The sequence below is a fragment of the Carcharhinus amblyrhynchos genome, chromosome 24 (genome assembly GCF_965287045.1).
Source record: "Carcharhinus amblyrhynchos chromosome 24, sCarAmb.v2.hapA, whole genome shotgun sequence".
Classification (NCBI taxonomy): Eukaryota; Metazoa; Chordata; class Chondrichthyes; order Carcharhiniformes; family Carcharhinidae; genus Carcharhinus; species Carcharhinus amblyrhynchos.
This window is the reverse complement of record NC_137347.1, coordinates 17,776,740-17,790,728: the sequence shown is the minus strand read 5'-3', so window position 1 is coordinate 17,790,728 and position 13,989 is coordinate 17,776,740. Positions and strand designations below refer to the sequence as shown.

General features: G+C 42.8%; 1 protein-coding gene across 3 annotated transcripts in view; it reads left to right on the top strand.

Moving 5' to 3' along the window:
* fhl3a (four and a half LIM domains 3a) overlaps window positions 1–13,989 on the top strand; it is a 110,689-nt gene that overhangs the window by 76,218 nt on the left and 20,482 nt on the right. The window contains exon 1 of one of the 3 annotated variants that reach the window (XM_080211715.1): window positions 12,666–12,800. The exons of 1 other annotated variant lie outside the window; for it this stretch is intronic. The gene's annotated coding sequence lies outside the window, so the exon portion shown is untranslated. Of the gene's footprint in view, window positions 1–12,665; window positions 12,801–13,541; window positions 13,630–13,989 lie in introns of those variants that run through there. One more of the 3 variants, XM_080211714.1, reaches the window with a different exon arrangement.

Genomic DNA, 13,989 nt, shown 5'->3' with positions numbered 1-13,989 from the left:
AAATCTGTCATGATCATATTGAATGGCAGAGCAGGCTTGAGGGGTTGAATGGCCTATTTCTGCTCCTTACTTGTGACTGTGTCATAAGCACATGGTTACAACAGGCGTCTGCTGGTCTGTGAAACTTCCCACCCTCTGTGACACAAATAGTAAAAGTAATTCATTTAAAAGATTATAGATGAGATGGTCCAATATAACAACTTAATGGAAACAGTGGTAAACTAAGAATAAATACACTCTACATATGTAATTAGCTTGTGGTCTCATAGTTTGGTTACTAAATACAGAAAAAGACTGTAGCAAAGAATTGAAAAGTACATTTTATTCTATACTCTGCTGCAAAGTGGTGCGAGGGAGGAGTAGTCTGTGACAAAATTACAAGTCAGAGGTTGTTGCATCACTTTTCAAGAACCTTGTAGCAGCAGTGACTAGTTTAAAGGTTTCATGTGGAGGTGTTCCACTGTTAAAATTTATTTATTAGTGTCACAAGTAGGCTTACATTAACACTGCAATGAAGTTACTGTGAAAATCCCCTAGTCACCACATCCTGGTGCCTATCCAGATACACTGAGGGAGAATTTAGTATGGTCAACATACCTAACCAGTAATGTCTTTTAGACTGTGTGAGGAATCTGTAGGAAACCCACACCGACATGAGGAGAATGTGCAAACAGTGACCCCCAGCTGGGAATTGAACCTGCGTGCCTGGCGCTGTGAGTCAATAGTGCCAACCACTGTGCCGCCACAACACAGCAGGTTCTCACAAGACAGTGAGAAAGCTGTTAATGTTCAATCAATCCCAAACATTCAGAGCAGAGATCAACAACCTGAAGCACATCAGGAGTAGAGATTAGTCCCAAATTAGTGCAAAGATCCACATTTCAGGATGTTGGTTTCTGCTACGACAATGCAAGCATCTTCCAGACAAGCCCCACGCTTCTTTATTCTTACTCCCATTGATAAATTGATAGTGGCAAGAAAGTGGTGGACAGGGAAGACATGAATTCACAGACTGAGCAGATTGATGGAACAATCACACATATAGCAAGGGGAGCCGTAGCATTTCCTGAAACCCCCCCTCTAATTGCGGATGCTGCTCACTCCCAGTAATTAAGCTGAAGTGGTGGAGTTTCTTTTTTAGCAAAGCCAAACTTACTTTTCACCATCTGATCAGAATAATTACAGGGCTTTACCTCTGTCATTGCTTTAATATCTCAAGTGCACTGAGTGAAGTGAAAAGCCTCTTCATATTTTATGGTAGGTGATATGTACAGCTGGTGTGAGTTTGTGTGATTCTACCTGAAAGGTTATAGCTGCAAGGAGAGGCAACTGGTGCAGCGTTGAAAGTTTTGTCGGGAGATTGCTTTATACTGCGCAGCAGAAAGGAGAAGACATTGTCTGCTGAACTATAGTTCTCACAACTCGAAGTTTTCATATCCACGTTGGCCGGCATGATGTCACTGTGGTTAGCTATCTCATTGTGCCAGGGACCTGGGTTCCATTCCAGCCTTGGCTCACTGTCTGTGTGGTATTTACACGTTCTCCCCGTGTCTGCATGGGTTTCCTCCCAAAGATATGTAGGCTTCTTTCAATGCTCCAGTTTCCTCCCACTGTGCAGGTTAGGTGAATTGACCCTTAGAGTCCTGTGTACATTAGGAGGATTAGTCATGGTAAATGTGTGGGGTTACAAAGATAGGGTGGGGGCAAAGGCCTGGGCAAGACACTCTGTCAGAGAATCAGTGCAGACTTGATGGGCCAAATGGCCTCCTCCTGCACTGTCAGGTTTCTCTGGTAACCCAGAAGGATTGCTGAGCAATAGGTTACTCATAGTGGGAAACTTTATGGAAAAATGTTTTCAGTTTGTGTCTGCTGATATTATGAAGTTGATGAGTTGATGGATGAAAGGGAAGATAATAGGAACAAGACAACCCTGTGAAAATCCTAGAATAATCAGGCAGCTCTAACTGAGGAGCATACATTATGTTTTTGCTTGGCTGAGACGGTCAGAAAACTCGATATTGCCGACTGTTTTACTGACTACTAAGCTTGCGAAGCAGTGCTTTCACCACCAAGTGACTCCAGAGCCACAGCAATGTGGTTGACTGTCAACTGCCCTCTGAACAAGGACAACTGGGGATGGGCAACAAATGCTGGCCAGCCAGCGATGTCCATTCCCACAAATGAATTAAAAAAATGTTTCAGCTAGTGAGCTGAGGGGCAATTAAAACGATTGAAAAGATAACTTTCTTTGCACGGTTGTCTATATCCTGGTGTTTCCCCAGCCTGCAGCCCTGAATCAGCAATAACAAGCTCTGCCAGACACTGCAGAGAAAGACCCACATTCATATCACGCCTTTTCCACCCTCAGGACATCTCAAAGTACTTGACAGCCAGTGAACTATTTCTGAAGTGTGGTCACTGTTTTAAAGTAGAAACCATGACAATCAATTTGTGCGGAGCAAGATCCCACAAAGAGTAATATCACGACAACCACATTAATTGCTTTTTGTGATGTTGTTTGGGAGACACCTATTGGCCAGGACATCCTGGAGAATCTTCTTCAAAATGGTGCCATTGGATCTCACACGTTCATTTTTGAGAGCAGATGGGGGTTTGTTTTAGTATCACTTCTGAAAAGACAGCACTCCTGACTGTGGCCCACTTCCTTCAGTGAAGACGAAAAGGGGAATGAGAAGTAAACAAGAAAACTAACAAGAAAAAGAAAAGTATCTATTCCGCAGAGAGATGTGCCTGCTCCACGTATGCCCTCGATGCTCCACCCTCGATGCTGATGGGAGTTTTGCTGCACAGACCACTTCTTTCTCGCCGTTGTACAGAACCCACTGATAAGCAAGACACAAAGCCTGACTCGAATCTAACTGTTTCCCAGTTGCAGAGCACTGAATTCAAACTCACTGCAGCCAAGTGTGACCGAGGCACTGACATAGTTTCAAAATTAATGTTTTACTTTGGATTATGATTTGTGTTTCATTCGCACTGAATTACTGAAACACAGGCCTCATGGCGATGCCTTTCAAATTGTTTGTTCTTCTCCCTAGTTTACAGAAAGCGGATGGAACTAGAACAATTATTAACAAGTTAGTATTGCAGTTAGGATTTCAGTGCTTTGTTTCTTAAAAGAACAGGCTCCCACCCTTCATTAGGAATCGAGGAGTTACTCCGTCTCTCTCGCAAGCACTTATTTAGTATCTCTTTGATCTGATTCGTTTATAAACTTGCAAAAAAATTGTTCCTGTCCATCATTTATGCGGATGGCTGTGATCACCTACCCTCCACATCTTTGCTCAAGGCACTCGTAGGAAGTCCCAGATTCATTTTTAACCTCGCTGCCCTCGTATAAGCTGATTCAGGAAAAAGAAGACATCAAAACAGAATGTCAGCATTAGCCACAGACCATCTGTTTAAAGTAAAATTGTCTCTGTTTGAACCTTCAGGAAGCCGCAGGTATGAGTGGTTTTCAATTAGTGTAGTATGATTCATCCAATAATTCAGTAGTTGCCATTGTATCATCTGCATTTCCACATCCCACTGTCTGATTTTTCTGATCTCTATGAATTTACTGTAACTACTGTATAACATCAGCACTTCAACACGCTTTCCGCAGTGTAGTATTTATTCTCTTGAGATACAAATGGCTGTGTTATTGAATGAATCATTGCACAGATTGTAGGGTTCATTGTTTTCCACACACACGTTGTTATTGCCATCAGCTCGCAGTAATTCTGTTATTTGGTGCAAAGTTTAAACACTTCAAAAGGTCTTTCATGTCAGCCCCACAACAGTTACCGCACAAAAACACACTTGTTGGAAATCTACCAGCTCACCTGCCACGGAATCGGAGCAGCCGAGGGTAGAACAACAGAAATCTTTGCTGATGTTAGAGGGGTAGTTTCCAGTTTCATCAAAGTGAAATCCTGCCCTCTCGGTCCACGACCATCACTTAAGGAACTTCTCACCCTTGCCTCCACCGGAATAGGCAGACTACTTTCCCTAAAAACTATTGTGCTGCTGTTGTGTCATTGGCCAGAATTCTCCCAGCTCCCCCATGGCTGGGATTTTCCAGTCCCACTGCAGTGAATGGATATTTGGCTGAGTGCCAAATTCTCCATTCTCGCTGGCAGCAGTGGTGGTGCATATGGAATCGGAGAATTCTGGACATTGGCTGAAATTCTCCCATCTTGCCGTTAATGGGAATCATGGACAGCGAGACAGAAAATGTTGGCGGATCATTTTGGCAAGACTTTCCGGTCTTGAGAATGACCGGAGAATCCCACCAATTGGAATTTTACTGGCCTAATCGACATGGGGATTAGAGTGGGCGAGGGGCAGAGCATGGGAAGGTCTGTTGACCTTGGGTAGGATTTTACAGTTTTGGGACAAGTGAGGCTGTAAAATCCCACCTGTTGTGTTTGAACATAGCTAGAGTAATAAGAAGCCAGAATGATGCTTGCTGCTGATGCACATGCTATGGTGGAGTAGCAATCTTTCCAAAAGAGATTTGTTATTTTCTAATGGGCAGCTGCGTTCAGAAGAATTCACTGTGTAGGAAGCACAAAATGAGGCAGAGTAAGATGCAGTGATGGAAGTGATTCAGTGCGAAAAAATGCCAAAGGGAGGACTTGTCAATCAAATTGATCCCGCTTTCTGTTATTCCAATCAGACTTGCAAGAGATTCATGTGAACCCATCCCTGTGCCTCTATCTCTGTCTCGCTTTGTCTCTAACCCTGGGTGTTAATCACACTAATATCCCAACTACACCAGTGGATCAGATTATAACAACCCAAGGATAGAAATATAAGGAAAAGGACCAGGAATATACCAGTCCGTCATTCAAATCTGCCCCATCATTCAGTATGATCATGGTTGACCTTCTATCTCAACCCAGTACTCCTGTGCCTGTCCCATAGCATTTGATGCCTTCAGAGTCTAGAAATTTCCTCCTTAAATATATATTCAGTGACTTGGCCTCCACAGCCTTCTGTGCTAGAGAATTCCACAAGATCCCCAACCCCTGAGTAAAGCAATTTTTCCCCATCTCAGTCCTAAATGGTTCATCCTGTATCCTGAGATTGTGACCTGCTTTGTTCTAGACCACTCAGCCAGAGGAAGTAACATCCCTCTATCCAGCCCTGTCAGAATTTTATGGATGGGGTTTTACAGCTTCACTCGGGCGAGATCGGAAATTCCTGCCCGAGGTCAGCGGGGATTTCCGTTGTTGGACCTTCGCCCTTGCCGATTCCGTGGTAGGTGAGGTGGTAGGGTTCTGGCCTATATGTTTCAATGAGATGCCCTCACAATCCCCTGAACTCCAATGAGCGCAGGCCTTGTGATGAATCAATACTTCTGATTTCGGGAACAGTCGGTATTATAAAAAATAAATAGATTAAAGTATTTTATTAGGGTCACGTAGGCTTACATTAACCCAGCAATGAAGTTACTGTATAGTAGTAGTCACATTCTGGTGCCTGTTCGGATACACTGAGGGAGAATTTAGCATCGCTAACGTGCCTAACCAGCATGTCTTTTGAACTGTGGGACGAAACCAGAGAAGGCACACGCAGACACAGGGAAGATGTACAAACTCCACACAGACAGTGACCCAAGCCAGAAATCAAACCTGGGCCCTTGGCACTGCGAGGCAGCAATGCTAACCACTGTGCCATTGTGCAAGCAATCTGTTACAAGCTACAAGAATGTGGTTCTACTGCATTAGCTGTTAGATGTTTGCACCTCTCCCCTTCCAGACATTTGAGTTTGGTATGGGGACTAAATGATACATGATGGCACAGTGGTTAGCTCTGCTGCCTCACAGCACCAGGGACCCGGGTTCAATTCCAGCCTTGGGTTACTGCCTGTGTGGAGTTTGCACATTCTCCCCGTGTCTGTGTGGATTTCCTTCGGGTGCTCTGGTTTCATGTCTCGGTCCAAAGATGTGCAGTTTAGGTGGATTGACCATGCTAAATTGTCCCTTGGTGTGTCAAGATGTGTAGTTTAGGTGGATTGGCCATGTTAAATGCATGGATTATGGGGATGGGGCAGGGCTGTTTTGGAGACTAAATGGCCTCCATCTGCAGGGATTCAATGGTTCGATGAATAAAAGATGCTTTACCTTCTTGGCACATTACAGCAGCAAAGTCATATTTTATATTTCACATATGCCTGAGTTTACTCATTGCTGCTAATTGTAACAATAGACACTGCTTTATTCCTGTATCCTAGACTACGTTGCATATGGAGTGAGGGATTTGATTGCGAATGTTTCACTCTAATAATTCATTTTGATGATGGCATATGTGAGTTTGATTTCAAATACTTTGACTGCAACCCAAGAATTGACTCCGTGAGGCTGAAGCCAATGCCACAGCCCAAGCGCTAGCACAGGCAGCTAAGTTCAGTTAACAAAGCCAAGATCAGGAATTAAAACTACCATCTTCCAGCCTCAACATTTCACTGGCTGTCCCTTTATCCATTAATAATAGGCAGCTGTGTGAAAGTGTCAGTTTTCAGATCGATCACCTCATTATGGAGGTACCTGCTTGCACTAATTCTGGTGTCAGTATATTGGTAAAGATCACCATTGTCTACTCCAAGTGTTATTGAATAGCAACATTGAAATTCTTCTGTCATCAGGATAAAAGTGAAAATACATTCAAGTTTAGTTTAAATTCACAACCCTGAATGTTTCCTGTTATTTTTACGTAGAGCACAGTTCCAAGTACCTGACCTTCATTTTTTTTTCAAGCCATTGCCTTTTAATAACCATTATAATTTGCTCTTCCCTACTGGCATCCAAGATCTTTTAAGTCAGGAGAAGCCTGGAGTTATGGGGAACACACACGAGTCATGGGGAACACACACGTACTTCAAGCACTTTCTGAGCAAAGTGCTTTATTTTAAATAATCTGTGTGCTCCATATTTACTTGGATTCATGTCTCTCTTTGGCTGAGAAGAGCTGTGTTCCCTTTGTCAAGCGCTAAGCCATATGAGAGATTGCGATGGCTTTCTCTCAGGGAGGTGCAACTGCTTCTTGCTGGCTCCTCTCATTTGGGTGCAATCCAGATTTGTGGCTGAGTGGATCAGGTGGACTGCATGTAAGACCATAAGATACAGGAGCAAAATTAGACCATTCGGCCCATCGAGTTTGCCCTGCCATTCAATCATGCCTGATATGATTCTCATCCCCATTCTCCGCCTTCTCTCCATAACCCTTGATCTTCTTATTGATCAAGAACCTATCTATCTCTGTCTTAAAGACACTCAATGACCTGGCCACCACAGCCCTCTTTGGCAATGAGTTCCACAGATTCACCACCCTCTGGCTAATTCTTCCTCATCTCAGTTTTAAAGGAGTGTCCCTTCACTCTGAGGTTGTGCCCTCGAGTTCTAGTCTCTCCCACTAGTGGAAACATCCTCTCCACATCCACTCTATCTCGGCTTCTCAGTATTCTATAAGTTTCAATTAGGTCCCCCCCCATCCTTCTAAACTCCATCGAGTAAAGACCCAGACTTCCCAACCGCTCCTCATATGACAAACCCTTCATATTACTGCTTGCCACTCTGTAGCTGGTCTGCACATATTTCTTTGAAAAAGTTTTTGATTGTTCATGAGCCAGATGTAGAAATGCCACTGAACAGCTGTTGTCAATAGATTAACAAAGATTGCCTCACCTGAAGCCTAAAACATTACAACTTCAGGCTAGAATGACTGAAGTGATACCATTGAAATGAAGGCTGAACTCAACAATATTAAGAATGGCAGCAACATGCTGTATAATGCTACTGTACTGATGTCCTCTCCGCACACTTAGAGGATGTTTCAGTGACCAAGGGAATATTGCGGTGTATTTTTATTAGTCTATGTCTTCTGAAAGCAAAATACAGCAGATGCTGGATTCTGAAACAGAAACAGCAAATGCTGGAAAATCTTAGCAGGGGTGACAGCATCTGTGGAGAGAGAATCTGAGTTGAAACATTAGCTCTATTCCCTCTCCACAGATGCTGTCAGACTGGCTGAGATTTTGCAGCATTTTCTGTTTGTGTTTAAGGCTATTCCACACCAGATTCCTGAAAATTGAAAATCAATAGTGGAGGAATGTTATAACACAAAGAACTGAAATTACAAATTTCATTCCAATGAGGGGGAGGTAAAGGAAGAAAATATACATTCTGAAAATGTTGGCAGTCAGAATATTTTTCCATCTTTGAACCATTGGTAATGCCTAGCGCTGAAAGATATATTCCCCAACAATATGGAATTTGATGCCCTGAAGCAAGTCCAATCAGCAATTGGGTGGAGACAGCTGAATTTATATTAGAGCCTTTTCAGCTAGCAGAAAGAAGAAATGTTACCAAGATAAGTTTGATTCATGCAAATTTGACAATCCCTTTTACTGAGGCTTTTGCCACACAGATGTGTGGTTGCTTACTGATAAGGAAGTGAACAAGGTATTTTGCCACCCAAAGAACCAAGAAAATTACAGCATAGGAACAGGCCCTTTGGCCCTCCAAGTCTGCACTGACCATGGTGCCCGACTGAACTATAACCCCCTACCCTTCCAGAGACCATATCCCTCTATTCCCATCCTATTCATGTACTTGTCAAGACGTCCTTTAAAAGTCACTATTGTAACTGCTTCCACTACCCACCACACTCTGCATAAAAAAAATGCCTCGTACATCTCCTTTAAATCTTGCCCCTCGCGCCTTGAATCTATGCCCCTTAGTAATTGACTCTTCCATTCTCAGAAAAAGGTTCTGACTATCCACTCTGTCCGTGCCCCTCTTAATCTTGTAGACTTCTATCAGGTCACCCCTCAACCTCTGTCATTCCAATGAGAACAAATCAAGTTTCTCCAACCTCTCCTCATGGCTGATGCGCCCCATACAAGGCAACACCCTGGTAAATCTTTTCTGTATCCTCTCCAAAGCTTCCACGTCCGCTTCGTAGTGTGGCAACCAGAATTGAACACCATAATCCAAATGCTGCCTAACTAAGGTTCTATAAAGCTGCAACATGACGTGTCAATCTTAAAATTCAATGCCCCAGCCGATGAAGGCAAACATACTGTATGCCTTCTTGACTACCTTCTCTACCTGTGTTGCCACTATCAGTGACCTGTGTACCTGTACACCCAGATCCCTCTGCCTATCAGTACCCTGGTGAAATAACTTGAAATGAAGTAGAGGATGGTAGACAGTAACAACCTCTCGTCCTCTGGGGGAATGAAAAGGTACAGTTGCACTAGTCCAGCAGTGAATGGCCATTGAGGATATCTGAGTGGAACGTAACTTCTGCTGCATGCTGAATACTGTTTCTTTATCTGGCTGGAATAATGGGCCGCAGACTCTGCATTGTTAGTATTAGTAAGGAACACGCCAAATCTGATACTATCTACCACTTCCACAAGTGGTAGCCTTGTCTCTTGTTGTTGGCAGCACTGTCAGGAATTGGATAACTGATTAGGCTGCACGGAACTGCTTTACTGCTAACCCAAGCATCTTCTACGCAGGAACTGCATCCTCCTAGTTCCCTACTTGTGCCAATTATGAATTATGGTTAATTGAAACCCCCATCTGTAATCTTATTGATGGCACTAGGGGCAGACTGGAATAGTAGGCAAGAAAATGCTGTCCAATCTTTTCTTAGTTACATTCCCAGTATTTGATTGCATTAAGTAATGATATAACACAGATTTTACTGCTTAATTAATAGCTGTCATTCAAGCGTCATATTTGGGATATGTGGAGATCATTATCAGAGCACTTCTTGGACTGAATAGTAGCCTGTCCATCTGTAAACCCAGACTTCCTCCTCCCTCACAGGTTTCAAATAATGTTACCTTTTTGACAAAGGTTTGTTTTATCCTAAAAGCAGCTGGAAGGTTTGATGGCAACACAGCAGCTGACAGGCACACAATAAATGCAAACATTGTTTGAGCCAGTGCTCTCTCTGGGTATCAGCTGCCACACTGAGTTTTCAGAATAGCATTTGCTTCTCATTCAAATCCTTGTGATTTGAATAAATACAGATTGATACTTGTTTTCTCGCGTCTCTTGAAGGCATGGCCCCTGACTGGGCTGTAGTTCCATGGACGACAGAGGTTTTTGGTACCTTCTCAAGCACTTGAGCCAAGTTGGTGAATATTGGCAAGCATTGCAGTTGATGTTTGTCCTGTTTCAGCTTGGTTTTCTGCAAGGATCATTGGATTATAATCAGGAGGGGAAAGGTCATCTAATTTTTTTTCCCTTCCCCTCGGCCAGATATGCTGACTCCAATGCATCAGTCTGACAGCTAACTAAGTACAGTCAAACCCAACCTAGACGCAGAATGAACATTTATTCAGTTTTTCTTTTAGTCTGGCTGTACTTCTCTACAGTATTGCAAATTGAGGTGTGAATCTGAAGTCTGACAAGACCTTAAACGATTTTGAGAGAGTAAGTAAGGAGAAACTATTTCCATTGACAGGAAGGCCAGTAACCAGAGGGCACAAACGTACAAATGAACCAGAAAGAAGGTGAGTTTTTTTTAACACAGTGAGTTGTTTTGATCAGGGATTCACAGCTTGGAAGGATGGTGGAAGCAAATTCACTGATAACTTGCAAAAGAATAGAATATATGCTTGAAAAGAAGTAATGCCGCAGGGGCAATAGGGAAGGGCAGTGGAACCAATTAGTTAGCTCTTTCAAACAGTCACAAACATGGGCCAGAATTCTCCAATCTCATTCACCCTGCCACTGCTGCCAGCGAGAAAAGAGAATTTGGTGCTCAGCCACATCTCCATTCACAGCAGCAGGACTGGAGAATCCCAGCTGTTGGCAAGGTTGGTGAATTTCAGTCATGATCATTCACAGCCACTCGTCTGTACTGATTATTACTGAGAACAAATGACAGCCCTCTTTGGTGGTGAAGAAATTTGGTGTTGACAAGCCTGGTGATGGGAGTCAACAACATAGCAAATCCTCAGCAATCTGGTACCTGCACTGGGAAGGTCCACAGATCCATGATACCTTTGATGGAAGACATAGTAGCTCAGCTCAAAACATGCCCTGGTGAACATTGGAATAGGCATAGGTCAATGAGACCATGGCTGACCTGTGACTCACTCCGTACACATCCTGTTCCCCATAACTCTAACTCATGTGGGTTGATTGACTCAGTTGGTTAGATGGCTAGAGTGTGGCATAGAATGATGCTAACAGTGTGGATTCAATTGACAGACTGTGGTAGTTTATGGGGGTCTACATGCTTCCTTGTCTTGCCTCAAACTTGTGGAGTGGTACCCCTCAAGCTGTACATAACCAGTTGTCTATCTTTCTCTAAGTGAGAGGGAAACTCATGGTCACTTGTGAATTGTGACTAATTACGTTTACCTAATTAACCTTAACGAATGATCTAGAATCAATTGCTGTGAGAGTTCTAAACTTTGTGTGTGGAAATATTTCATTCCTGAAAGTTCTGGGTCTGAATTTCAGGCTATGCCTTCAAGCTCAAGACTCCCCATGCATTTTCTCTCCATCCAACCCATCAGTTCCCTGTTATCTTGAAAATTTCAATCCAATTAACCCTTCGCCTTCTAAACTCCAGGGAATGCAACGCTTGTTTGTGCAATGTCTCCTCATCACTTGGCTCTTGGGTGTGCAGGTAGCTTGTCACCGGGAGCTGAAATTCTTTCCGCCATTAATTCCAGATAATATTATGCGTGTACGTTCATATGGCAGGGAGGCTATGTCAAACAAGCAATGAGCAGTTTATTAGAGCTTGTGATAGGAGGCTTCATGCAGTTATCTCTTGTAATATCAGTGCACAGATATGGGGGCTCCTAAGTTTGGTTTTTGCCAACTTGCACCCAAGACTTGTCAACTGAGGGATAAATAGAACATTGCAGGAAGTCAGTGTCTGCTTGTATCAATTTCTTTTATAACTTGGCATGATGTAGCATATTTTAGGCACACAGCTGATCAGAAAAAAATGTATGTTCGTTGCTTTCTTATTTTTGCATCCTTCACTTTGAGGTTAGCATGATGTGGCAAAGGTATTGTAGGCTGACAAACAGACTGACAAGCCAAGACAAGAATGTGGCCGAAATCATCTTTGTACCAGAGGACGGGGTAGCTTGTCGTAGACAGAAAAGAGGGTTTGATGGCCTCCGGGACACAAGCTTCCCAATGGATGTTAAAACTCCAGGAGGAAGTCCACAACCAGAGTACCATTTGTCAGGGCTGTTCTGGAGTTGGATTCAAGCACAACACCACTGGATCAGAGGTGGCAATGATAGTCCAAAGCCAAAATCTCACTCCAGCCTATTGGTACAATACACTCAGTAAGATCAAGCTAAATCAAGTTTGTAAATTTCATTAACCAGATGAATTCAATTAATCAAGTGATTGGTTTCAGGCACATGGTGAATGGAATGAAGTGCTTTCAAAGTGGCAAGTTATGACAGGTTTCATTCCTTCGGTGAATCAAAATGTCCAATGTTCCACTCAATGAACAGTTACACAACATGTGTATATGTGGGAACATATTACTTCACCACGCCGTGATTTGATTTGATTTATTCTTGGCACAGGTATTGGGATATAGTGCAAAGTATTGTTTCTCGCACGCTATACAGACAAAACATACTGTTCATGGTGTACATCAGGGAGAAGAAAAGGAGAGGGTGCAGAATATAGTGTTACAGTCATAGCTAGGGTGTAGAGAAAGATCAGTTTAATAAGGAGGGACCATTCACAAGTCTGATGGCAGGAAGGAAGAAGCTGTTCTTGAGTTGGTTGGTACGTGTTTTCAGACCTTTGTATCTTTTTCCCGATGAAAGAAGGTGGAAGAGCATATACCCAGAGTGTGTGGGATCCTTGGTTATGCTGGCTGCTTTGCCGAGGCAGCGGGAAGTGTAGACAAAGTCAATGGACAGGAGGCTGGTTTGAGTGATGGACTGGGCTTCATTCGCAACCCTTTGTAGTTTCTTGTTATCTTGGTCAGAGCAGGAGCCATATAAAGCTGATGGCAGTATGTAGTGCTCAGTGTAATAAAAATGCAATGTGTTTCAATGTTTTTTGTGTGATGTGTGGTAGAATTCTCTGCAGTGTGAACCTTGAGGTATGTGAAATTGGTTGTGCCGCTGGGATGGAGGCTTTCATCAGAAAGGTCATAAATAATGCACATTGTATTCAGGACCAAGCCAGGGCAGAGAATGTCATCATATCACATCACTGTTAGAGGCATTCGCTGTATCTTTTCACAAGGCGAGCGCTGATACTTTCAACTCTCAGCTGTTTTCATATTTTACTTAACTGACAGTTTAATACAGGCAGCTTTGCTTTTTCACCAGTTTTTAATCTATCTGTCAGCACTAATAGACCTCTCTTTATTCCCATCAGTGAGCTGCAGGGGCTTGGATAGACGCAGTGAGATGGAGATTCAAATTAACAGCATGCTGCCTTAATAGCCCATGTGTTACATATTCTTGTGATAAGTCATCTTCCTGCCTAAACGAGTCTGTTAACCGTGGCATTTGGTGTGAGAGTAACGTAGAGTGCTGTGTACCCTTAGCTTGTCAGTACTAATCCTGCTGGTAGCTGTGGATACTTGTTGGAAGCGTTTCTCGTGAGTCCTAACCTTGTTTTCTTTGCATTTTCTCATGCTGATTTTAGGAGTCTGGTAACAATATAAGTTATCTTAATCACAACTTGTTTCTTATTAAGAACACTGTGATTTTGGGTGTGTTGTTCGCAGTATTTTGTATCCTTATAATGTTTTAACAGTAAAAACTTGCAGAAGTAGCATTTACGTATACTGAAAACTCCAAAAGACAATCTTCAGAGAGTAAAGAAATGGTGTGGGGGCATTCAGCGTTATTACAACTGGAGATAAAGCTGATTTTTTTCTTTCGTTTTCTTGATTAGCTGTATTTCTGAAATTGCATTCAATTTAACACAAACCTATCTGTTATATTGTGATATTATT